A 24,249-nucleotide genomic window follows, 5' to 3' on the forward strand; every position below is an offset into this window, starting at 1 on the left:
CATTTGGTTCTGCCCTGAGAAATGAAGACCAGGCCGTGGACTTTGCTGTGCCCCGTCTTGCTCCAGCTTCCATTTAAAGACTGGGTGCCTCAATCTTCAAGGTTTCCATTCCCAGCTTGCTAATTTAAGATCACAGCTTGAACTATATGTTCACAATGATATACACTCATTTACAACTTAAAAATAATTTGCAATATCCACTTCAGACTCTTACAAAATGAATAAAATAACATTTATAGGCAAGACCACTGTCAGATTAATCTGGTGCTTAAGTTTCTTCTCCAAGGTGACCAGACATCATAGTCATCTGTCTCTTGGAGATCCTATTGGCAGAGCTTGTCAAGACACCCATTTGTCATATGTCACCTCATGAAATGGTCCTTGAATTGTACATATGCATGAAAACAGAGCAGTAATTCAAACATCATTCTTCAATTCATGGCAGCTGTGAAGTACATAATCCAAAATAACACAGACTAGTTCATCTGAAGTGCAAATGACTGGTCTGAAAGCAGCACAGAACTCAACAAGGGAGTTTCAAGCAGTCTTGCATGCATTGTGATAGAAATTCTGAAGATGGAATGAGAATTCCAGGGTGACTATCAGCAGCTTTGTACTTCACGTTGCATTAGCAAGTTTCAAATTACAGTGGCAGCACAGGAAAAAACAAGTTCTTCTTCCCTTCCTTTCAAAAGAAACCTTGTGTGATCCTTAATTACGATGATTTCAGTCTGAATTCCTTTTATCCTTTGAGAAAGATGACTATTACAATTTATAAGAGCTAGATACAGGACAACCTCTACAGGATAGGAAAGCCAGGGTATTAATCTCTCAGAATACAGAAGCACATGCTTCCCTCATGCCTTATGATAATTAAGTGGGTGTGTTGTGTTTGGGTTGGATGGCTGCCCAAGTGAAAACAGGCAGAAGGCAGGAGGGGGCACCTACATATGAGGGGGAGGAGAGAGAAACAATACATGCCAGAAAAATCATAGTGGTTTTTTTAAAAACTCCCCCTGGAGATTGTGGGCTGTGCAGTAGACCTCAGTGCTGAGGCACAGGACCCTACTTAAAAGGGTGGCAAGCAGCACAACCTGCCTTTGGAAATTCTGCTTCACATCGCCAGAGGCCAATGGCACTCCACAGGATACCTAAAACTGCAAGAATGACTACTAGCTCTATCTTAAAGAGATTTTAGTATGAGGGGGAAATTCCTGAAAGATACAGTCTGTGGCAATTCCTCTGTGTGAGGGATGGATTGATTCAAAGTTTTTGATTTGAGAATTAGAATTGTTAATATTTGACGGCACTTCAATTAAAAAAAGAAATTCCCACAGTGCATTGTTATATACAGAGCAGCAACAGCAGCAGCAATTTGTGCAGATTGATCATTTTTTATGCACAAGCTGCCATTCGCATTTTGTTACTTGACACAGTACATGGGATCCCGACCTGGTAAAAGGAACTTGTATTAAGATGTCCCTCTGTGGCTGGTATGGAGACATTCTGTGCTTAAATAAATGCACAGTCTCCGCAGTTCACCTGCTGCCTTAAGAAGAAGAAGAAGAAGAAGAGTTTGGATTTGATATCCCGCCTTTCACTCCCCTTCAGGAGTCTCAAAGCGGCTAACATTCTCCTTTCCCTTCCTCCCCCACAACAAACACTCTGTGAGGTGAGTGGGGCTGAGAGACTTCAAAGAAGTGTGACTGGCCCAAGGTCACCCAGCAGCTGCATGTGGAGGAGCGGAGACACGAACCCAGTTCCCCAGATTACGAGACTACCGCTCTTAACCACTACACCACACTGGCTAATGCTATGAGGGAACCAGGGGAAGTCTAACAGCATACAGTATGTAAGTCTTACAACATATAGTATAGTGAAGACTAAGATATACATCTTAAATAAATAACAGGAGGCTCCCTGAACCTCAGCAACAACTTTTCAGGAAAGCACAAGAAACTAGAGATTTTTTTAAAAAAAGAAAATTCAGAGGGGGAAAATGTGCATTTCTGGAAGTGACTTCAGCTGATTTGACATTTTCTTAGAGCCAAGCCAATAACGAAAATACAACTGTATGCAGGACATATATCAGGGATGGGGAATGTGTGGCCCTCCAGATGTTGCTGAACAACAGCTCCTATCATACCTGAATACTAGCCATGCTGGCTGGGGATGATGGAAGTTGGGAGTTCAGCAACCTCTGGAGAGTCACAGGTTCCCCATCCTTGCTATATACAGAAGCAAATGGGGTGGAGATAATCTTGTAAAATGGCTTCAGTCCAAATAAGGTTTCTCCCACAATGGCACAACTAGTTTAACTACAGTTAAAAATAACCTGCAGCATTGGTCAGTTCTTTATCATGAACATGTATTTCCAAGATGTTCAGAACTGAAGATCATAGCCTCCATACCACTCCATTGGCACTAGCTTCAATGAAACACAATGGACCTTTCATATCCAGGTCACATATGTTCCCAAAATATGTTATCAACCTTCCTAAGAGTACTTGGTAAGTTGCTAAAAGAGCTGCAAAATCCCCTTTCTTTCTTTTTACAAATCTCTTTGGAGCCCAAATACTGTCTTTCCTGTTTATATTAGATCAACAGGATGACTTTCTTCTCCTTTCCTTCATTATGCTCAACACTGTGAAGCCTGAGTACCCATAAGTTAGATGGCAGAAATGTGGGGTGATCTACAACATATTGTTACAGATCTGGTGTAACAGAGTTTGGAGGTTCAAGGGCACCTATAACTGCTAGAGTTAGTTAATATTAGAAATTAATTAATGGCAGAATTTAGATAATATTTGGAATAGTGAAGGGGGGACAGCAGGCCAGTGAGAAATAGAGGCTAAGCTTCTTTTCCAGGTCAGGGTCTTGCCTGGGGTAGAAGTCATTAAGAATGACAAAAGGTGGTGGAAGCAAGTCATTGATTAACCAATCAATGGAAACCATCAAATAGGCAGGAGGCTCTGCTGATGAGGGAAGGAGGTTGTCAAGGTGACAGAGGCCTGTGAGGTCCCACAGAATAAAATGTGTCCTTTTGAAATTTAAAGGTTGAGGAAGAAGAGTCAGAACTCGATGAGCAGCTGTGAAGGCCAGAACCATAAAGGCAGGCTAGGAGAGAGGCATGGAGATATCTTGAAATACCATGCAGGACAGGCTCCTCCTGAGGTGTGAATGTGTGAAATATCTCTCCATTGAAAGCTTCCAGTGTAAATATGTGAAAATAAGTAATATTTCAAAGACACTGGTTGAGTGCCAAGACCCCATGGAATCTTATGCACTGCTCAGCAGAGATTGGGGTGGCCAGTAACAATATCCACTGCTTATGCCTACCTAGGAAGCCAAGAATGGGTTTTACTATTTTACCTCTTACTGCATAGAACTTTTGAATATGCAACTCTGAGAATATGAAGCCACTTAATAAGACTCATTTGGAGATATTAGAGCATATGGTTGAGTAAAGATCAGAACTTGTTTCTCTTTACAGTATTTACAATACCATTTGCAATTTGATTTGTTTATAGATAGATACGTTTCACTGAGTCTGCATCAAGCAAACCAAAAGGAAGAAGATCTACTGTCCATTCATTCACAATGGAACGTTCATACAACCATCTCATGCAGCTGGGTACTCTGTTAAGCGTCATAAGTAAAATATAGTGGCCCTGTTAGGAATTGTTAAGAGCAAAATTTAGAAGATTGGATGCACACATTTTACAAGGGGAAAGAAGCAGACATGTTATTCTCTTTCCAAGTTCATGAGCAATGGATGGAAGAAAGAAGCCACATTGCAGACAGGCACAGATAATTTCCTATTGTAATAGAAGCCTTAAACAACCTCAGCTACTTATTCTATAATTTCTTTGGATCCTAGCAAATTGCAGTTATTTGTTCAAAACAAAATGAAAAGGCCCATGATATAATAGAGCAATTTGAGCAGTGAAGAATGCTACACCTGTAATTCAATTTCATGGCAGCTGGTTTCACAACATGCTTCCATAGCACAGTTATGATATAGGAAACTTCTCTGAGTGTAACAATTCTTTCCCTAGCAAGCCAGTCTCTTAAGACACAAGTGAGCTTTAAATAGACAAAGACTATAAACAACAAGCAATCTGTATCTTACTTCCGCTTCCCTCAGTTGCTCAAGCTTTGCTTTCCTGCCTGCCCTTATGTAAACTGTTTTCCCACTTTATTTCACATAAAGAAAACAGGAATTACTAAAAAGAAAATCTCACCCTTTTTTAACACTGGAGATATTTCATGCTGTGCAAAGACACTAAAAAGACACCAAATCACTGCAAAATCCACAGCTGGACAGTATATTTATTAGGACTAACCCAAGTCACAAAAATATGGCAAGTTTCCAGAACTTTTCATCACACAAGATGTTATCAATGTAGTGAATGAGGGTTGAAAATTCAGAAAAGGAAAATAAAAAGCAAAAAGTACAGAAATTAGACTGATGCACTTGGACTTGTACAAGTGGGTAAGTTTCCACTTTGAACAAGGATGGAACCAGAGTGCAGACGCTTAAATAAAAAAAGGGTAAAGCAGTTTTAAAACTGTTCATGGGAGAAAGCCATTGGTTTGAGTTCTACCTTCCAGAGCAGGAGAAAACAAGCTTGATTCATCCTCCATGTGACAACCCTTCAGATATTTGAAGATGGCTATCATATCTCAGTCTCCTCTTTTCCATGCTAAACATACCCAGCTCCTTCAGTCATTCCTCATAAGGCTTGGCTGATCTCCTCTGCACACATTCCAGCTTGTCAACATCCCTCTTAAACTGTGGTGCCCAGAATTGGACACAGTATTCCAGGTGTGGTCTGACCAAGGCAGAACAGAGTGGTACTATTATTTCCCTTGATCTGAACTTCTGTATACTTCTGTTGATACAGTCTAGAATAGCGTTAGCTTTTTTTGCTGCTGCATCACACTGTTGACTCATCATAGGCTTGTAATCCACTAAGATCCCTAGCTCCTTTTCACATATACTACTAGTAAGCCAGGTTTCCTGCATCCTTTATTTGTGCACCTGTTTCTTCCTGCCTAAGTGCAGAACCTTATATTCCTTCCTACTGAAATTCATTTTGTTAGTTTGGGCCCAGTTCTCCAATCTGTTAAGGTCATTTTGAACCCCCATTCTGTCTTCTGTGGCATTAGCTACCCCTCCCAATTTGGTGTCAACTGCAAATTTGATGTGCATCTTCTCAATTCCTTCATCCAAGTCATTTATAAAGATGTTGAAGTGGTAGCAGTCTGGGCATCAAAGAGAAATCCTAAAATAGAAAACCCCCAAAGGGGAAGAATCCACCACAGAATTGCTATGTATTTCAATACAGGCCCCAACAGTAATTTAGTGCTATTGATATATAACTGTGCCCCTCCACCCCCCACGCAAATTGCCCAAGGTAGTACTGAGATTACATTCTCAGTCAAGAAGGGATGGAAAAGAAGTGATGTAGTAATGGGTGACTTCAGTTATCTCATATAAATGAGTTATATGTGTGCTCCAGTAATGACAAAGGGATAAAATTTCTTGACACCTTGGCAAAGGGTGCTCTCAAGATATATTTGGCAGGGCAAAAAACCGAGAATTCAATTTAAATTGTTAACAGATATAAGAGAAAGAGGAGGTTTTGCCCTGCCAGATTTGAAATTATACTATGAGGCATCATGTCTTTGCTGGCTGAAAGACTGGGTCAAGTTAGTGAACAATGAATTGCTAGATCTGGAGGGTTTCGACAACAGGTTCGGTTGGCACGCCTACTTGTGGCACGGAAAAAGGAAAGTACATAAGGGATTCGAAAACCACATCTTTCGAGGTCCACTAATTGAAATATGGGAAAGATACAAAAACCTGTTGGAGCCTAAAGTTCCACACTGGTTATCACCTCTTGAAGTGTTAAGTGTGAAAAAGATTAATATGAGAAGTAACTGGGTAACATACAGCCAATTATTAATTAAAGAAGGTGGGAAATGGAGATTGAAACCTTATGGGCAGGTTAAAGAACTAGTATTTGATTGGCTACAGTATTTCCAAATAAATGCAATGTTTAAAAAAGACAGCAAAGAAAGAGGATATGTGGATAAAGACTCTAAATTTCAGACGGAAATTATAGACAATGATGTGAAAACTTTATCTAAAATGTATAAGATGTTGTTAGATTGGAATTTAGTAGATGAGGAAGTCAAGTCCGTTATGATTCACTGGGCTAGAGATGTGGGCCATAGTATACAATTTGAAGATTGGGAAAAACTGTGCAAAGATGGATTAAACTTTACAGCATGTACGACAATAAAAGAAAATGTCATGAAGATGTTTTATAGGTGGTATATAACACCTATAAAATTATCGAAAATGTACAAGGTTTGTAATAAGTGCTGGTAATGCAAAGACAAGGAAGGCTCCTTTTACCACATGTGGTGGGAGTGTAGAAAAGTGAAAGAATTCTGGGAAAAAATATATATTGAACTCAAGAAGATCCTAAAATATACGTTTTTAAAGAAACCAGAAATCTTCCTATTGGGGATACTAGGGAACGAGATACAAAAGAAGGATTGTAAATTTGTGTACTACGCGGTTACAGCAGCAAGGGTAACGCTAGCCCAGAAGTGGAAACAGCAGGAAATACCAACGGTGGATGAGTGGAGAGCAAAATTATTAGACTACGCGGAGTTGGATAAATTGACAGGAAAGATTAGATATTTAAGAGACCAAAAGTTCATTAAGGATTGGGGAAAATATGTAGATTACCTGGAATATATAAGTGAGGGACAAACAACGTTAAGGGGATTTAAAGAAGCATTGTGAAAGACGAAGAGTTATTGACTAAAGGGAATAGAAGAGAGAGAGATATATATTGTCAATATAAGCTAGGAAATGCGTAATCTTAATTATTACCACGAATGATTTACGGACAAGCTGAAGGAAGTCTTATAAGAGATGGAAATGTGAAATATCTGATGTGAAACATGTAACGTGTACTATTTTTTTTTTCTTCTTTTCTTTTTATTTTCTTCTTATTTTTTGTTTATCTTTTATTTGTAAATCAATAAAATTCAAATATCTAAGGCTAAAAATTTCTTGACACCTTTTCAGGAGTTGTCAACCTTTTTGCACCAGTGGACACATTCTAAGAAGGTGGATGGCTCAGATGGTTAGAGCATGGTGCTGATAACACCAAGATTGCAAGTTCAATCTCCATATGGGTGTTGAACTAGATGATCCTCAGGGTCCCTTCCAACTCTATGATTCTAAGGTGTTGTGGGTGCCAGTCACAAAATGGCTGTTGTGGGTGTATGACATAAAGAAGTGACTGCTGTGGGTGTATCGTACTGCAAAGTAGCTCCCATTAAAGCTTGGCATCCTCTCAATTCTTTCATCCAAGTCATTTATAAAGACTTGCAATAATGTCTGCCACATTTAAAAGGGCAGAAAAAATGGTGCTGGCATGCCTCTCTCAATCATCTGCCCATCAGTGGGAAAAAGGCACCTCCATCAGCTACTACCACCCTTGCTCACAAACAGAAGCCCTTCATGTTAAGAACCTGCCCCTAAATTTCTGGGGCAATGTTCTTATTGATTCAAATGATTCTAAATGACCAGGATTAAAATCAACCCTGTAAGGTAGTACTGCTGTCACCAATTATGCGAATGACGCCTGAGCCAGGAAACTCTCAGGTCTTAAAGGATATCTTTAGGTTTTTAAGAAAGGCTTAAAAGTCTCCCTGCTTCTGGAGCCCTAAGCAAATCACAGTTATACAGTAGCAGGTTGACCAAAAGGCCAAGTCACTGGATTTAGAGCCAAGGCTTAATCCAAGAAACCATGCCAAAACTGAAGAGGTAGATTTTATTAATAATAAATAAAATATCAGCATATAAAAATAGAACTGGTAAACCAATAGAAAAATAGAAATGAAGAACATAGGAGTACATTTGGGAACTGCAAAACAAGACACAAAACAACAAATAATAAATAATAATAAAAAATTTATTTATACCCTGCCCTCTCCAGCCCGAGCCAGGCTCAGGGCAGCTAACACCAGTAAAATTACAATAAAAACATAATGGGGGAGGGACAACAATTTAAAATGCAGGTTAAAATGCAAATTAAAATGCAGCCTCATTTTAAAAGTAGCCCATGGATCAAAACTGTAAGGGGAGTGAAAACATAAGGGTCAGGCTGAGACCAAACCACAGGCCAGGTGGAACAGCTCTGTCTTGCAGGCCCTGTGGAAAGATGTCAAGTCCCGCAGGGCCCTAGTCTCTTGTGACAGAGTGTTCCACCAAGTCGGGGCCAGTACTGAAAGGCTCTGGTCCTAGTTGAGACCAATCTAACCACCTTGCGACTTGGGAACTCCAAAGTGTTGTCATTTGTGGACCTTAAGGTCCTCCATGGGGCATACCAGGAGAGGCAGTCCTGTAGGTACATGGGTCCTAGACCGCGTAGGGCTTTAAAGGTCAAAACCAGCACCTTAAACCTGACCCTGTACTCCACCTTGTCTAACTCCGTACATTACCAATAGAGCAAAGACATCAAAGAAACGCAGCAAGTAGCACAGATGTCAGAAAGAAAGTTGTAATCCAAAAGTGAGGCAAAATTTCAGGCCACAAACGTATTACACAGATTGTTGGGTATCACACAAACATGCTATTTAAAAATTGTATTTTTCATTTTTATGTTTCTGCAAATGTGCTAGAAGCTATAGTATAAAAGTACCAATAACAGGCAGAGAAAATAGCAGGTTTTCTAACTGGGTTATGAAATTGACCAGAAGAGGTTTTCTAATCAGATCTGATGCTGAAATTGACTCAACAAGAGATCAGGTATTCTTATTTGAAATCCATACAATTTACAGCCTAATCTGCAACTCAGAAGTAATCTTGGCTGTAATTCCCTTGGTCTGTGCTGCAGGCACTCTTCTTACAAGCCTCCCCACTTTTCTGCAATTATAGTGCTTGAGAAATGTAAACACCCACCTACCCTAAAAATAGGGTTTGAACCCTCTTCAAAACAGCAGAAGGCAGCATAGGTAATGATCAATAATGGATTGGGAAAGGGTAGGGGACAACTATGTCCATAGGGCTATGCCATATTGACCGTGTGGATGGAACACACAGAGGTGTCCACACCAAAAATGGCATTAAACTTAGAAGCATAGACCATAAATTGTAATTCCAATTTTGGCTTACATAGGAAAAGAGCAATGATTGGTAGCATTAAGAACCCTTTGTCCAGACAAAGTATTGGAGTGGGTATCATTAGGCATGATGGGAGCTGTAGCCTAACATCATTTGAAGGGCCACAGGTTCAGCCTGTAAATACGCTACTTATATTTACAGGGTGAGCCTACCTGCATTACCTATGTGGGGGTTTTTTTAAGTACCCATAGAGACTTCTCTGAAAGTCCCATCATTAAGCTTATTATAATGTTGAAGCATTAGGCTAAATATGTGTTGGATTTTATGACACTGATATAACACTGAAACTCCTAATAATATAACTAGGCTGAAAGTCAGAGACTAATTCTCAGCAGTTCATCAAACTAATTACCCAACAACCCCAAATCCTTCCTTTCTGAAAACTAAAGTTTCTTTACTTTTACCTCTGTTACGAAATTTGTGTAATTAAACCCATTGTGAAGATCAACACAGAGAGAGAAGAAATTAAAGTCAATTAAGCTTTGTTTCATCCCACAGCACTTGATTTAGTTTATTCCAAAACCTACAATGTAATCTGCTTGAGTGTCACACAGATCCCTTCAGGCCTGAGTGAAAACAGTTCCTTAAACTCAATAGGAAACGACTGGCTTTAAAATCTAAAGTTCCACAGGTCTATACCCATCAGTGCTTTCCCTCCATAGCCTCTTAATTAACTCTGTGGTGCGCTTTGTTACAAATATGAAACTCCAAATGAGCAACAGAGGCCTCTTAAAGCTTTCAAATTCCATGTATGATCAAAGAGTTCTGTGCCCAACCTTTTAAATTTAAAATGATAAATTTAAAATGATCTACCATAGTCTGAAGAGTAGCAGCATACCATCTGTACAGATCCAAATTCCTGCAATAGGCAGGGTCTTTGTTTTGTTATCAATGATTGGAGAGGGGAAAGAGGAGTTCTGAACTGGGATAACTAACTTCAGAAATTAACTCAATGGTTTTAATTAAAGGGAAACCATGGCTTAGCATGAGCGGACACATTTCCCAAATCAAAATCATGCCTCCTGCACTCCTCCCCAGACTTGCTACAGCCATGCTACCTGGGGCAGAGCTATGGTTTAAGTCAGTGTTATGCCTGAACCCAAGTTCATGGTCTGTCTTGCTCCAGACAAGCACCAAGGTATGCTCTTCTTTGATGGTTTATCAACAGAATCAAAGGAGGAGTGCAGTGCCTGCAATGTGCTTGTTTGCAATGTGCACTAAGCCATGGTTTGGCTTGATGTTATATGCAAACTGGGGTCATGTGGATGAAAACTCTATTGCAGTGGCAGTCAAAGATGGGTTTGAGAGATTCCAAAAAACAAATATGAATCTACACAACATAGTTTTTATTTGGTGTTATCAGTCTGTATTTCATTACTTGAGTAGCCAGAAGCAACTGTATTTTTTCTATCCACTGGTTCACTGATGATGAAAAAATTCTTACTCTGACAGTAATCTAGCTTTAAATAAGCCAGCTGCAGTCTATAATACCATCCTTAGCAAACTACTCATCTCTTAAGATGGATTTAGCTGGTGCAATAAACATTATGAGAGCCACATCACATACATGAATACTTTAGTATGCCCGCACCACTGAATCAACAGATGGTTCATAACATATACATAGTGTGATAATTCTAGCAAACCACTGGATGAACAGATGGTTCGTGCACATACTGCAGAAGCCTAGAAAATGATAGATTTCTGAAGTGTGATAGGCTTTCGGGCTCTGATGAGGACATGCTCATGTGCCGGGGGGGGGGGGGCTGGATACTAGCAATCTTGTGCATGGAAGCTGGGGGAAACAAACACATAACAGAAGTTGAGATCCATTTGCATGTGTGCATTCAAAGATGGAGCCATGGATCTACTCTAACAATGCATGCTGATGCTCTGTTTGCAGTAGGATCCCATGTGAAGTTATCTGCATGGAATGCAGATTGGATTTGTCATTTTCCTGCATGTAGCGAGATCTTCAGGGTAACTACAGGTTCAAAAATCCAACTGTGTGGGATAGAATATCAAGGTGATTTACCATGAAAAGTGGCAAATTAGAAAAATGAGAAAACTGAAAATGCAGATCGGAGTCCCTTGGAAACAAGTCATCAGGGTTCAAAACCGCAAGTTACTTTCCACGCAGTCCAACAGACATATTTTAATATCAATATTCATATTTCTATGTTTTGGAAGAAGCTTAAATGAATGTGCATTAGGAACACAGGTGACATCTAACCACCTATTTCATGGATACACTTTGTATATACACCTTTCTTTAAAGCAAAGCATTTTTAATTACAGGAAAAACAGACGTGTAGAACAAGCAGCATTGTATTTCACCACTACTGAGTACATGTGGTAAATGAATATATTCAGGTGGCATTCAGATGAAGTATGGCAGATTTGGAAGTAACTTATTCTCTACTAAGATCTAACCATGGGAATAATCCTTCTATCCCTTTCATCTTTGGCAATATTTTAAATTAAGGCTAGATGTTATTGCCAATGGTCCAAACAATGCATAGGAGTCCTGCTTGTGAATGGATTTCCTGCTGCCTTCTTATGGAAAGGGATCCATATTCTTCACACAGGCACTCAGCACAGCGCACTTGAAATATTTTTTTCCCCTTAGCAAATAATAGGAAATCTATGTGCAGGGCTTTAAATCATGCCAATCACTGACACTGAACAAAATCCACAAAATATCATTGCTGCACAATTCTCATTAATTTGTATGAGTTCTAGATGAAAGCGCTACTCGTTGGACTGAACCCAGTATGAATTCAGCAGGGGATCAATGTATTTTATTTTATTTAAAATAGGCCTTTCCTCATATTGTACAAGACTTTCCTGTGTGGTTTTCTCTGTGAAAGAGGTCAGATTATGTAACACAAGGGCAGTATCCAGCTTAAACAACAACAACCATATTTGAATTTGTGCTCCTCTTTCCCCAAACAAAGAACTCCAGGTGGTTTACAATAATCAAATATCAAATATATGATGCAAAACAGTAATACACAAAACAATCCTAGTAAGCATTTGACATAACAAGCAAACAATTTCATCAAGTAGTAAGAACAACAATTCATAAAACAACAGTAGAAATTTTAAAAAGGAAAAAGCATTAATATGCCATGCAAAAGAAGGAAAGAACTCAATTAAAGCTTTGAAATGAGGCTGGAATAAAACTGGCAACTAATGACAATCAAGCAGAACAAGTGTAATATGTCTGAAACATCTTGTTGCAGTCAATAGCCTGGCAGCAACATTTTGCAACAGTTACAGTTTCTTAAAAGTTTTCAAGGGCAACCTCACAAACAGGCATACCTCATTCTATTGCAGTTTGTTTCATGGTACTTCACAGATACAGTATTGCCTTTTTTTTTTTTTTACACTTGAAGGTTTGTGGCAAGCTTGCATCCAGCAAGTCTATCAGCACCATTTTTCCAAAAGCATATGTTTACCTCGAGTTTCTGTGTCACATTAATTAAGGTACGCAGATTGGGTATTTTTTTTATAAAAAAATACATAATGCTATCTCAAACTTAAAAGACTGTGGTGTAGTGTAAACGTAACTTTTATATGCACTGGGAAACCAAAGAATTTGTGTGACTTGTTCTATTGTGATATTTGCTTTATTGCTGTGGTCTGGAATCGAACCCACAATATCTCCAAGGTATGTCGGTAGCTTATTATGGAGCTAGCTAGGTTCTGAATAACTGCAGTGGGATTCTATTTCATCAAGTAGGCCCATAGCTGATATACCAGCCAAATCTGGTAAAAGCACTCCTTGCCACTTATGCCACTTGTACATCTTGTCGGAATTCAAGCCTTAGTCAGAGGAATTGGCCACTCTCCAGGTGCCCGGCTTGGATTCCTTGTTGATCTCCCCCGTCAGCGACTCCCGGTAAGACAAGGCGAGATCTCTTATCGGCGATCCTTCCCAAACGTGAGAAGAACACACCATCCCTCCTCCTCATTCACAGGGAGGGGAGAGAGACAGACAGAAATGTATTTACATGCCTTTATTTCTGTCTTTCCAGCAGTACAGAGAAAACGTGTCTGCACTCTCTTTACATCAACAGCAGAGAGAGAATAACTCCTCCCATGTACTTCCAGTACAAGTCATGTGACACTCTGAGCTAACATCCGGTGCTCAGCAGTGTGAATAGACTGCTCCTTCGTTCCCACGGTACAGTCCCAAAACATCAACATCCTGTTTGGCTTTCCAGCCATCTGGAGCACTCTTTCCAGCATTGCTCCTTTTTCGTAACACATCTAACGGTAGCGCTGTGTCAAAGGGCAGTGCAATCTCATTCAAGACATGCTGCCCCCACATGCTGTCCACTTTGGGCTCTAGCTTCACACACCCATGTATGTGCCCCCCCCAAAAAAACCCAGATTAGCCCTGAGGGGATGTAGTCCTCAACAGAAAAATGGTTTCTCACTGGTAGGTAGGTGGCAAAGACAGCTACAAAAGTCATTTTGTTGTTGTTGTTGTTTTAAAAAGCAAGTCAATTATAGACCTTGGAAGGGCTCCTTCCATTCATCGAAAGGACTGAGAGAAGCTCCTTTGGGGGACAGGTGTGAGACAAGGTGATTCTTACCAATTCTGCTTTCATCCAGTATCCTCCAGTACTACCACCTCTTGTTATTCTGGAGCATGGGTAGGCAAACTAAGGCCCAGGGGCCATATCCAGCCCAATCGCCTTCTAAATCCGGCCCGTGGATGGTCCGGGAATCAGCGTGTTTTTACATGAGTAGAATGTGTCCTTTTATTTAAAATGCATATCTAGGTTATTTGTGGGGCATTAGGAATTTGTTCATGCCTGCCAAAAAAAATATAGTCCAGCCCCCCACAAGGTCTGATGGACAGCGGACTGGCCCCCTGCTGAATAAGTTTGCTGACCCCTCTTCTGGAGGGTCCCCAAATCCTCTGCTGCAGATTTTCAGATGGTTCAAGGGGAATAACTAAAATTCGCCTCCCCCCTTCCACCAGTGGGAGTCTCCCTCACAGGAATTTATAATCCAATCCATTATATTTCCCAGCTTTAAACTGTGGTAGAACTTAACTTGAATATGAAGTAAAAGCTGTTCAAAAGAGCCATGCATACCCTTACTGTCACTTGTCAGCAGCAACAGGAATTAACAAGTCTCAGTACTGGTATCCTACTATACGCAGTGAAACTCCCAGTCGCAAATCCTTATGTCAACTTCACGGTTTCATTTATTATTAAATCGGTCATTTGCATGTTTTGTTTTCCTTTTGTAAACAAACTCAAAATAAGGCTGTTGGGACCACAAACTCAATCAGAGGAAATTTCCTAAATACACTTATCCTAGGGCCATTCCGATGCTGCTTTCGGAATGACAGCTGGCACCTGTGGCCTTCTGTGAAATACTTTCTGACACTGATGGAGTGGGACAGGTGGCCGAACTGGCAGAATGTGCTGCATTTGATTGATAAAGCGCTACAAGTGTCACAGGCTTATAGACTGTCATTAACATTCAGCAATTCCTCAGTGTGGGAGGTTCATAGACAAGCACAACACACAGGCAACTCTAAGAGAATGGGCAGTTGCTGGGAGTGGGGGTAGGAGGTGAGTGAAAATCTTTGGAGAGCATACTTTGATTTTCCTAGTTACTTTGCTTTTTTACCAAAGGAAAACAAAAGTAAAACCAAGGATTGCCACCACCTTTCCCTTTATCTCGGCCTGTTTGTCCAATGTTATCACAAACATTTAAAATCCCACACTGAGCTGTTTAGTTTAACAGCTGCAGACGGCACCATGTCTCAATGTTACTGCACAAAATTGTTTGCTTCTTGATCAAAATAACTACCTTATTTATATATTTATAAAATTACTTCTGTACCACCATGTCATAAATTTTATCATGGCAGTGTACGCTGTAAAACATCATTTAAAAATGCAGAGAACGATTTAGGTGACAAAAATAAAACTGATGTGGAACTCTGTTGGCACCTTCAACTACTGAATACACAAGCAAGTTTCCTATTATGACACAGGCGGACTACGGTTATTTAAAAAACCCCACGGGAAGCTTGTTTTTTGGCAAAGATTTGGGCAGCAAAGTTTGTCTGATGGCATAGCGATTGCCTTTTATTTCAAACTCTTTACATTTAATAATAATTAATAATAATAATAATAATAATAATAATAATAATAATAATAATAATTTATTATTTATACCCCACCCATCTGGCTGGGTTTCCCCAGCCACATTTAAACCTACCCTCTTTAAAAATGCTTATTTATGAGTTATAATTTTAATGCTCCCCAACCAACTTCATATGTGTTTTCTCCTAACCTAAAATGTAATAACTTTAAATCAAAACATCATACTAAGAAAAAACAACAACCTAAAATCCATATATCCATCCCAGTGCTGGGATGCTAAACAACCCATGCCAATTCATGTTCTCACTATTTCCTCTCCTTTTTATAAAATTATTTATATGCTACATTTGGGGGAAAGTCTACTCAAGGCAGCTCACACCATCATGAAAACCACAGTAAATACAACAATCTAACCAAACCAACAAAGACAGTTATTACAACCACTTAAAACAATTACTCAGTTATATTCTATAATACAGCTCTGAACAAAAATCCTTATTTGTTGGGGGGGTGTATCTAATTGGTCCACAGACAAGTCATGATTTACAGTTTTTGATCACGACCCTATGCAACAGAGAATGGTATTCTGCAGGTGGCTTTGAGAACGCTTATAAACTTCATTTATCTCTTGTTAGAAATACGTTCCTGTACATTCCTGTACAGAAAATACATGAAGATGGGGGAGGGGGGACACTTTTTAGGTTTTGAAACTATATTCAAATATGTCTATTTATGAATCAAGAATTCATAGTCCTTTATTTTGAATACTCAAAGTTTGTCTTCTTTAGCCATTTCCCCTATTCCTGGATTTTTTCAAAAAGAAAAAGAAAAAAGAGAGAGAAGAAAAAAGAAAAGAAAAAGAAAGCCTGGACCATTTCAGTGTAGGGGTGTTTTGTTTTTGTTTTTTGTTTTTGTTTGTTTTTGAGGCCAATAGCAGGGGGAGCCAAAGCCAATGACATAGAGGCAACTCATTTAAATTTTGTGCCATCAACGCAGAGACTAAAAAGGAGTTAATGTAAGGAGGGATTGTAAGAAGACAGGCAAGAAGGGGGGGTGCTCGCTGAGGGCAGACTGATCCATTCACTCTAATGGATCAGCCTCCTCTGTTTTTAATGTGAACTGTACAGTAAGTTTTTTCTTATGTATTTTACTTTGCTTCTTGACCCCAACCAATCAAGGATCATGTAGCAAACATGATTAAGTCATAGCACCATAGACCCAGTCAGAGTGAGCTACAGTATGTATAATCACTGTTGGTAATTAACAGCTCTCACTGTCTCACTCTGAATGCTGATGGTGGTGGTGGGAGATGGAATGCGTTCATATTGCCAGAACAACCTGGCTGATACATACCGGTAGGTATCTTGCCACACAGTACTTTTATTGATTGCCAATAGTGTACTGTAAAAAACTTTTCATCCTAACACCTCACTCAGTCATAGTCAGTTATGTGTAAAGAGTTGAGACACAACAGGGATGAAGATTTGGATGTGTAATATATTATGAATGGACAACATCCCCATTTAGATGTGCATTTACACAGCATTATTTTTCAGTGTGATATGCCTTTCAATGCACAGTGAAATGTACATCTCAATCCATACTCTTGCCTAGATGGGCAATGTCACATGGGCTGCATCTGAGTAAAGGATTGTTGAATTTGTTGGCTCAATAATAAGGATAATTTTATATCCTTCCATGGCCCCTATCCCCCTGTGAACTGTTTCATATCCTGTTTCAAAGCCCTATACGGCCTAGGACTCTCGTACCTACGGGACCGCCTCTCCTGGTATGTCCCACAGAGGAACTTACGGTCTTCAAATAAAAACATCCTGAAGGTCCCAGGCCACAGAGAGGTTAGGCTGGCCTCAATGAGAGCCAGGGCTTTTTCGGCTGTGGCTCCAATCTGGTGGAACGCTCTGTCACAAGAGACTAGGGCCCTGCGGGACTTGACATCTTTCTGCAGGGCCTGCAAGACAGAGCTGTTCCACCAGGCCTTTGGTCAGGGCACAGCCTGACTCCCTCCTTTGGCAATCTTCACAGAACTTTGGCCCAATGGTTGCCATCAATTTGATTTGAATTAATTTTATAATGAAATAATTTTAGAATGGTGTACTATTTTATTGTTGTTAGCCACCCTGAGCCCGGCTTTGGCTGGGGAGGGCGGGATATAAATAAAATTTATTATTATTATTATTTTGCAAAGGAGTGCGGAAAAACAGCAAAAGAGGGGCATTAGAAATTTATGTTTATGTGCAATATTTGGGAAGATGTGGTGCTCGAAAAAATTAATTCAATGAATGACCTGTTCCATTTACCTAATATATTTACTAACAAACATTGATTGCTCCTCACTCCAATTCCACAAGGGCAACACAACAAAATTAGGCAACTTGGCAATGGACAGCACTTCATGTTCCATTTTCTATTCCTTATGGTAGAAATGCATATAATTGCTTTGGCAGCATACATGGGGAAAGAGGGTGTGCAGGAAATAACTGACCTTTCAAACAGTCAGAAAGAAGCTCAAAGATGCCTATTTACTGTAGCTCTCTTGGTGATTGATATTAACTATGATAGCCTCCCTTCAGGAAGGAAGAATCTAGTCTTCTTATTCTAGGGTTTATAATAAGTGGTTTTTTTCCTGAAAAATTTGGCTATCAGTAACAGGTTTTTAATGTTAACACTCAGCAGATCTGAAAGCATAGGTTCTAGCATTCTGAAACATGAAAGCAGGCTGCTGAATTTATGCCAGAATTAGCTAGGAGTGCCACATCATAATGGCCTTGTCTCTTTGGATCTAATGGAATCCCCTTAGGTTACTATTTTTCTTCATGTTTTAAATCAAAATAGTCCAATAAGTAGTGATGTATGGAAGTGAAAGCTGGACCATAAAGAAGGCTGATCGCCGAAGAATTGATGCTTTTGAATTATGGTGCTGGAGGAGACTCTTGAGAGTCCCATGGACTGCAAGAAGATCAAACCTCTCCATTCTTAAGGAAATCAGCCCTAGTGCTCACTGGAAGGACAGATCCTGAAGCTGAGGCTCCAATACTTTGGCCACCTCATGAGAAGAGAAAACTCCCTGGAAAAGACCCTGATGTTGGGAAAGATGGAGGACACAAGGAGAAGGGGACGACAGAGGACAAGATGGTTGGATAGTGTTCACGAAGCTACCAGCATGAGTTTGACCAAACTGCGGGAGGCAGTGGAAGACAGGAGTGCCTGGCGTGCTCTGGTCCATGGGGTCACGAAGAGTCAGACACGACTAAACAACAACAACAAGAAGTCCAATAAGGATCGAGCATGCTCCAAGTGTCTGTAGGGGATGAGGACAGAAAGTCAGGAGGGTATTTTACATTTCTTTTCTTCTTTTCTTCCATGTTATGTATTTTTGTGTTTTTATATTGTAAACAGCCCAGTGAATAATCATGGAATCCAAGGCACCATACATAGTCCCCAGTCAGTTTCCTATCCAGGCACTGACCTGCTTAGCTTCAGCAAGATGGGGGCCTCATGTGCCTTCAGGCCACACTCTTAAAATGAAATGGAGTGTCCTGGAAAAGGCACCAGCTGGACGAATGGTGAAGATGGGGAGCACTGCATATTCCAACATTTTGCAATCTTGTGATATTAAAAATGTCGCTAATATCCAGGATTTGTGAAAAGAATCATTAGTGAAAAGCAGGCAAGTTTTCTCAAAGCCTCTGAGTTTGCTCAAAAGCTGTCTTTTTGATGAGTAGACACCTGTTAATCTTTCAAGTAGATGAAGCCACATGGTGCACTTATCAGTGACAAATAGGGAGAAGGAAAAACCACTAGAGATAAAAGTCTGAACTGAAAGATTATAACATTTCACTTACCTAGGACACTGCCATCCAAGCTTGTAGATATCCTGGCTCAGATGGAGGGCATCTCTCTGTTTAATAATAAAAAGGAAAATAATGATTCATTTGATGACAACAAATATTCCACAGTATTTTCTGCCTTCTTTGGGGGACGCTGTGCGATGCAAAATGATTTTTTTAAAAAAATCCTGTCCTTTAAACAGTTTGTATTATTCTGTGATGGCAATGATAGACTATGAAGCATATCATCATCACCTTGCATGTGAATTCACTATGCAAGTCACTATGCAAAGGTTTTGTTTCTTTACCCCTGTCCAAGGGTAAATGGGTTATAAGAACATTGACAGGGATGATGTGAAAATTATGACTGCATATAAAGTATGATGCGAATTATCATTAGGAGAAAAGGAAAGCTGGATTTGATTTATGTGATAATAAGCAGCAATGTTAAGTAGTTGAGACCGCATTATCTTGTGCCTTTTTAAAAGCTTGGCAATGGGCTGTGCTGTTTCCAGTTGTTTAAAGGCCCAGAAAGCACACAGCTAATCGTTTCTCATTTTGTTGCAGGCAAAATCTGTATTCCACAGACAGAACCATAAAGCTCATCTGGAGATTACACAAGGAGACCTAATTGAACAGGCTCTTCAGAGCCAACCCATAAAAGCTGCATGCTGATTGACAGGAGTGAAAGAAGTCTTGAAGCAGTTTTTGGAGAAACAAGCCACTGATTTATATTTAGCAACTTTATTCAAAAGTTTTGTTTAAATGTCCTCTCCCAATCATCAAGACTTCATTTTACTAGGATTCAATTTTACCAGAGAGATCATCTAGATTTTCAGTGCAAGATGGAAACATTTTTTCCTGTGTGAGATGTACATTTGCAAGTGCATCTAGAGCAACCATCTTCTCACTTAAACACAAACTTTCCATATACATAAGCAACAATGTCAAAGCCTCAAACTCATCTATCATTCATAAAAATACACGTATCTCCAAAACTCAAAACAAAACACTGACCAATACAATACTTTAGCTGGAAGTGTCTGGAAGGATCAAGTACAACAAATGAAAGTTCAAAGCAGACACATGCTAAGAGTCTCCATCTGTTTTCCAGAAATTCAGGGCCCAAAGTCTGCAAATAACTTAGTAGTTTAAGAGTTGCAACCCAATCAAAGCCATTTCAATTGATTCATGCTCAGATTTTAAATCCAGTAATGTATCCCACAGGCATCTGGTTGGCCACAGCGAGAACAGGACCCATTGGCCTGATACAGCAGGCTTTTCTTATGTTCTTATATTCTTATCAATTACACCAGCATTTTGCATATTTAAACCATATTTGCATATACACACACACTAAATTCTCTGCTTCTCTCAGATTAGTCCTGGAACAACTTTCAACTAAAATAGTTTTCAGCTTTATAGAGTCTTACCTCCCATGTAACACATGACAAACATATACAAATGCAGATATGCATACTTATCTCTGCACTCTGTACCAAGCAAAGACAGTGATGTTTCACACTCAAGAGACAAACAATCTTTTTTAAGTGGATAAAACACTCCCTCTCATACCAGCAACAGCAGTAGCTCTTCACTTCCAGTTGGATCAACCTGCTCTATGGAGACTCACAAAAAAAAAGGCCAATTCTGCTTAAGTGTGGAACCTGAAAGACCAGGGAGGGCAGTAGGCAATTAGTCAGGAGAAAAATGTTGACAGCGAGGTAAATATTTAACATATTTTTTGCAGGCCCAATGAGGGTGGCGCTGTGGGTTAAACCACAGAGCCTAGGACTTGCCGATCAGAAGGTCGGCAGTTCAAATCCCCGCGACGGGGTGAGCTCCCATTGCTCGGTCCCTGCTCCAGCCAACCTAACAGTTTGAAAGCACATCAAAGTGCAAGTATATAAATAGGTACCACTCTGGTGGGAAGGTAAACAGCATTTCTGTGCGCTGCTCGGGTTCACCAGAAGTGGCTTAATCATGCTGGCCACATGACCCAGAAGCTGTACGACATCTCCCTCGGCCAATAAAGCAAGATGAGTACCGCAACCCCAGAGTCGGTCACGACTGGACCTAATGGCCAGGGGTCCCTTTACCTTTTTAAATAGGAAATTCTAGCCTTAAGAATAGTTTGCACGTACGGTATTTATTTAGCAGTTAAGAAGGGGTTCTCACTATATACTGCTTCCTTACAACAAAATCATTTTAAAAACCAGTTAAAACATATAGTTCCACTATTGATCTTTTAATAAAACATTGCTGCAGCAAACTGTATCCTTTCAGATAATCATGCAGAATAGATTGTGTTAAGAGTATGCAAAATCTCCCAAACAGAGGACATTTCTTATAACTTATTGTCTGCTCAGCAGTATTTGGGGGGGGGACCTGAAGCAATATAGGTTGGAATTCAGTATTTCCTCACTGGACTGGATCCAGTGGCTACTGCACTGTTGGAGCTCTCTTTGCCTTCCTGCTACAGGTGAGGAGATGACTATGAGAAAAGAAACTATGCAACTGATGCCATCCTCTCTGAAGCCGAGTGGCCATTTGAATCAGGAATTGGTGGCCCAGGAATATAAAGTGCAATCAGAATGTTAATTTCCAAGAACATGCCAAATTTATGAATCCATTGATTTGCACCATACGCTACTGAAGGAGGCAAATACTGGCATTTTTGCAAAAGTACTATCCGAGAAATGAGACAGGTTCCTGTTTGCAATGGCAGATTGCTGATGTGATTTTTCCTTGGTAAATATCCAGCTTTTCATAATTTAGCATCAGCTGTTTGTACTTATGCCTCTTCTGCTCCTGGGCACCAGAAACACTTTAGGGCAGCTTGACAGCAGGTGTGTGAGCTCAGCAGTGAATGGAACCAGATCTTAAATTAGCAGCACTTGGCTATCCAAGGCCTGTAATATACTAATCATAAGCTGAATGCTCCCATGAAGCAGCTTGATTTATCTATTTTCACCTTTGGATGCTTAGAATTTTTTTTGAATTTGAACTTATTTTTCATTAAAACTTAGGTCATCAAAATGCTTAAGAATGGGTAGAAAGTAGTACACTATGTCATCAAGTAGCTAAACAAGTACAGAACTAAAAAGAGAACAGGGAGTGGAAAGCAGGAAGTGTCTAAACACTGAGGATGGCATTTTCCCTTCTTTTCAGCATTTCTCTCCACACATACCTATGGTTCCTTGCCCAAATCCATCCTAACAAGGTCAGTGGAAGCAGCCTTATCACACTTTTATCACCTTTTGGATCAATGCAAATGCAGACTATCTACACCAGGCTTCCTCAACCTAGGCCCTCCAGATGTTTTTAGACTACAATTCCCATCACCCCTAACTACTGGTCCTGCTAGCTAGGGTTCATGGGAGTTGTAAGCCAAAAACATCTGGAGGACCGAGGTTGATCTACACTGTGTTCCTTTAAGTGAGATGAGCATTTGGGCACATATTCAAAGGCACATCCTTCTGAAAGCAATGCAGTGCAGATAATCAGCATCTATAAGTGCCTTGTTCAAGTAGAAAGGCTGGCAGTGGGCTTATATATATTTGATTCCATGGTGCTGAGTTCAGGGAAATGAAGATGTATTGTACACTGTATCCAGGAATATCCTCATTCAAGAGAAATGAACTGCAGCTACGTAGCCCTTTCATGTCATCAGGAGTATGTGTTGACTTATACACTTTCTCTCTCTCGCCTGCACGTACACCCAGCTCCAAAACTATCTTGAAGCTTGGTTTAGGGCTCAGAGGATCAACACCGCAACAGAAGTTCCTCTCTTGGGCAGAAGGTAGCACTGAGCTAAAGGTACATGTGGGAGCTCTTTTCATTTTCTTTTTGACATACAGTTATCATGGAGGGAAGGAAGAAGCTTGTACTCACAGAATGCACACCATGGGACATTGCATTCTCTGACGCCACCCCATAATCATTTAAATTGCAAATGAAGAGTGCCCTTTTACAGTTAAAACATCATATGAGGAAGAGAAGTTAGGCTCAAGTCTAGTTTCCCACTCACCAGCTTTGCCCAAACCAACTGAGAATTTTACAGCCTGCCTGCTGGGTGGTTTGTTTGTTTGTTTTGCTAACAATATCAGAGGTCAGCATGAATGCACAAGGACTCCCACTAGCGCCATAGGACTTTGATTCTATTTTCTCCCATCACATATCTTCTGTATTGGCTCAGGGGAGAGGGTTCAGAAGAACCCCCAGAAAAGTGCCCAGGAGCAGGAGAGGGTGACTGTTCCATCAGCAAGCAGAAATAAAAAATGCTTGCTTTGGCAGAGTGATCTGCTTAGTGCTACACTGAATTCTTCCCAATGTATGTTATTATTCATTTCATTTCTATACCACTTTATACTGTTAAAAAAAAATCAAAGCAGTTTACAACACGTTAAAACACAAAATAAAACATTACTGAAGAAAGTCAAATATAAAGTATACTTTCAATGTAGCATGTTTAGCCCTTGTCACTGCCAGCTGACAGTTTTGGAGAAGCCAGAGGGGCTTTTTTAAAGAAAAAAAAAGCCTGATATGCTTCAGCAGGCCCCCTGGTATGCTGAAACCTACTCCTGCCATTGCCTTTGGCCAATTTTGGCATCATATATATCCACACATAGGACAACAGTGAGCAATGTCATTGATTAAAGTAACAACAACAAAACAGAATGAGACTGGGATAGCACGTGAAAGATGTTCCATAAAGAAAATGTAAACCTTCAAAATGATCCAGTGTAATGAGTTAGCACTCCACGCTGCAATGTTTTCCTATAGTAGATTCTAAAGTATCACTATAAGATACATTTTTTAAAAAACCACATTTGGATTGTAACCATCATGTTACCATATTTCCCAGGAAAGTTGCCAATGAATTCACACAGTCAAGGTAAGAATTTTGTTCAGAATATTGAAATATATTTACTCAATATAGCATACCCTACAGAGTCAGTAAACATCAGAGTGGACGACATGTATGTATCCACTTAGGTTCATCTTATGCAGCATCACATTCAACATTTTTATTTTTCTTGGTTATAGC

At 39.9% G+C, this 24,249-nt stretch overlaps 1 protein-coding gene across 1 annotated transcript in view; it reads right to left on the bottom strand.

Annotated features, from left to right (window-relative positions):
* The window catches only part of SGCD (sarcoglycan delta), a 397,423-nt gene that overhangs the window by 308,269 nt on the left and 64,905 nt on the right, over positions 1-24,249 (bottom strand). Inside the window, exon 2 of the mRNA XM_083603932.1 lies at positions 19,215-19,270. The gene's annotated coding sequence lies outside the window, so the exon portion shown is untranslated. The remainder of the gene's footprint in view (positions 1-19,214; positions 19,271-24,249) is intronic.

Source organism: Podarcis filfolensis, assembly GCF_964270895.1.
Source record: "Podarcis filfolensis genome assembly, chromosome: 2".
In the NCBI taxonomy this organism is placed as follows: Eukaryota; Metazoa; Chordata; class Lepidosauria; order Squamata; family Lacertidae; genus Podarcis; species Podarcis filfolensis.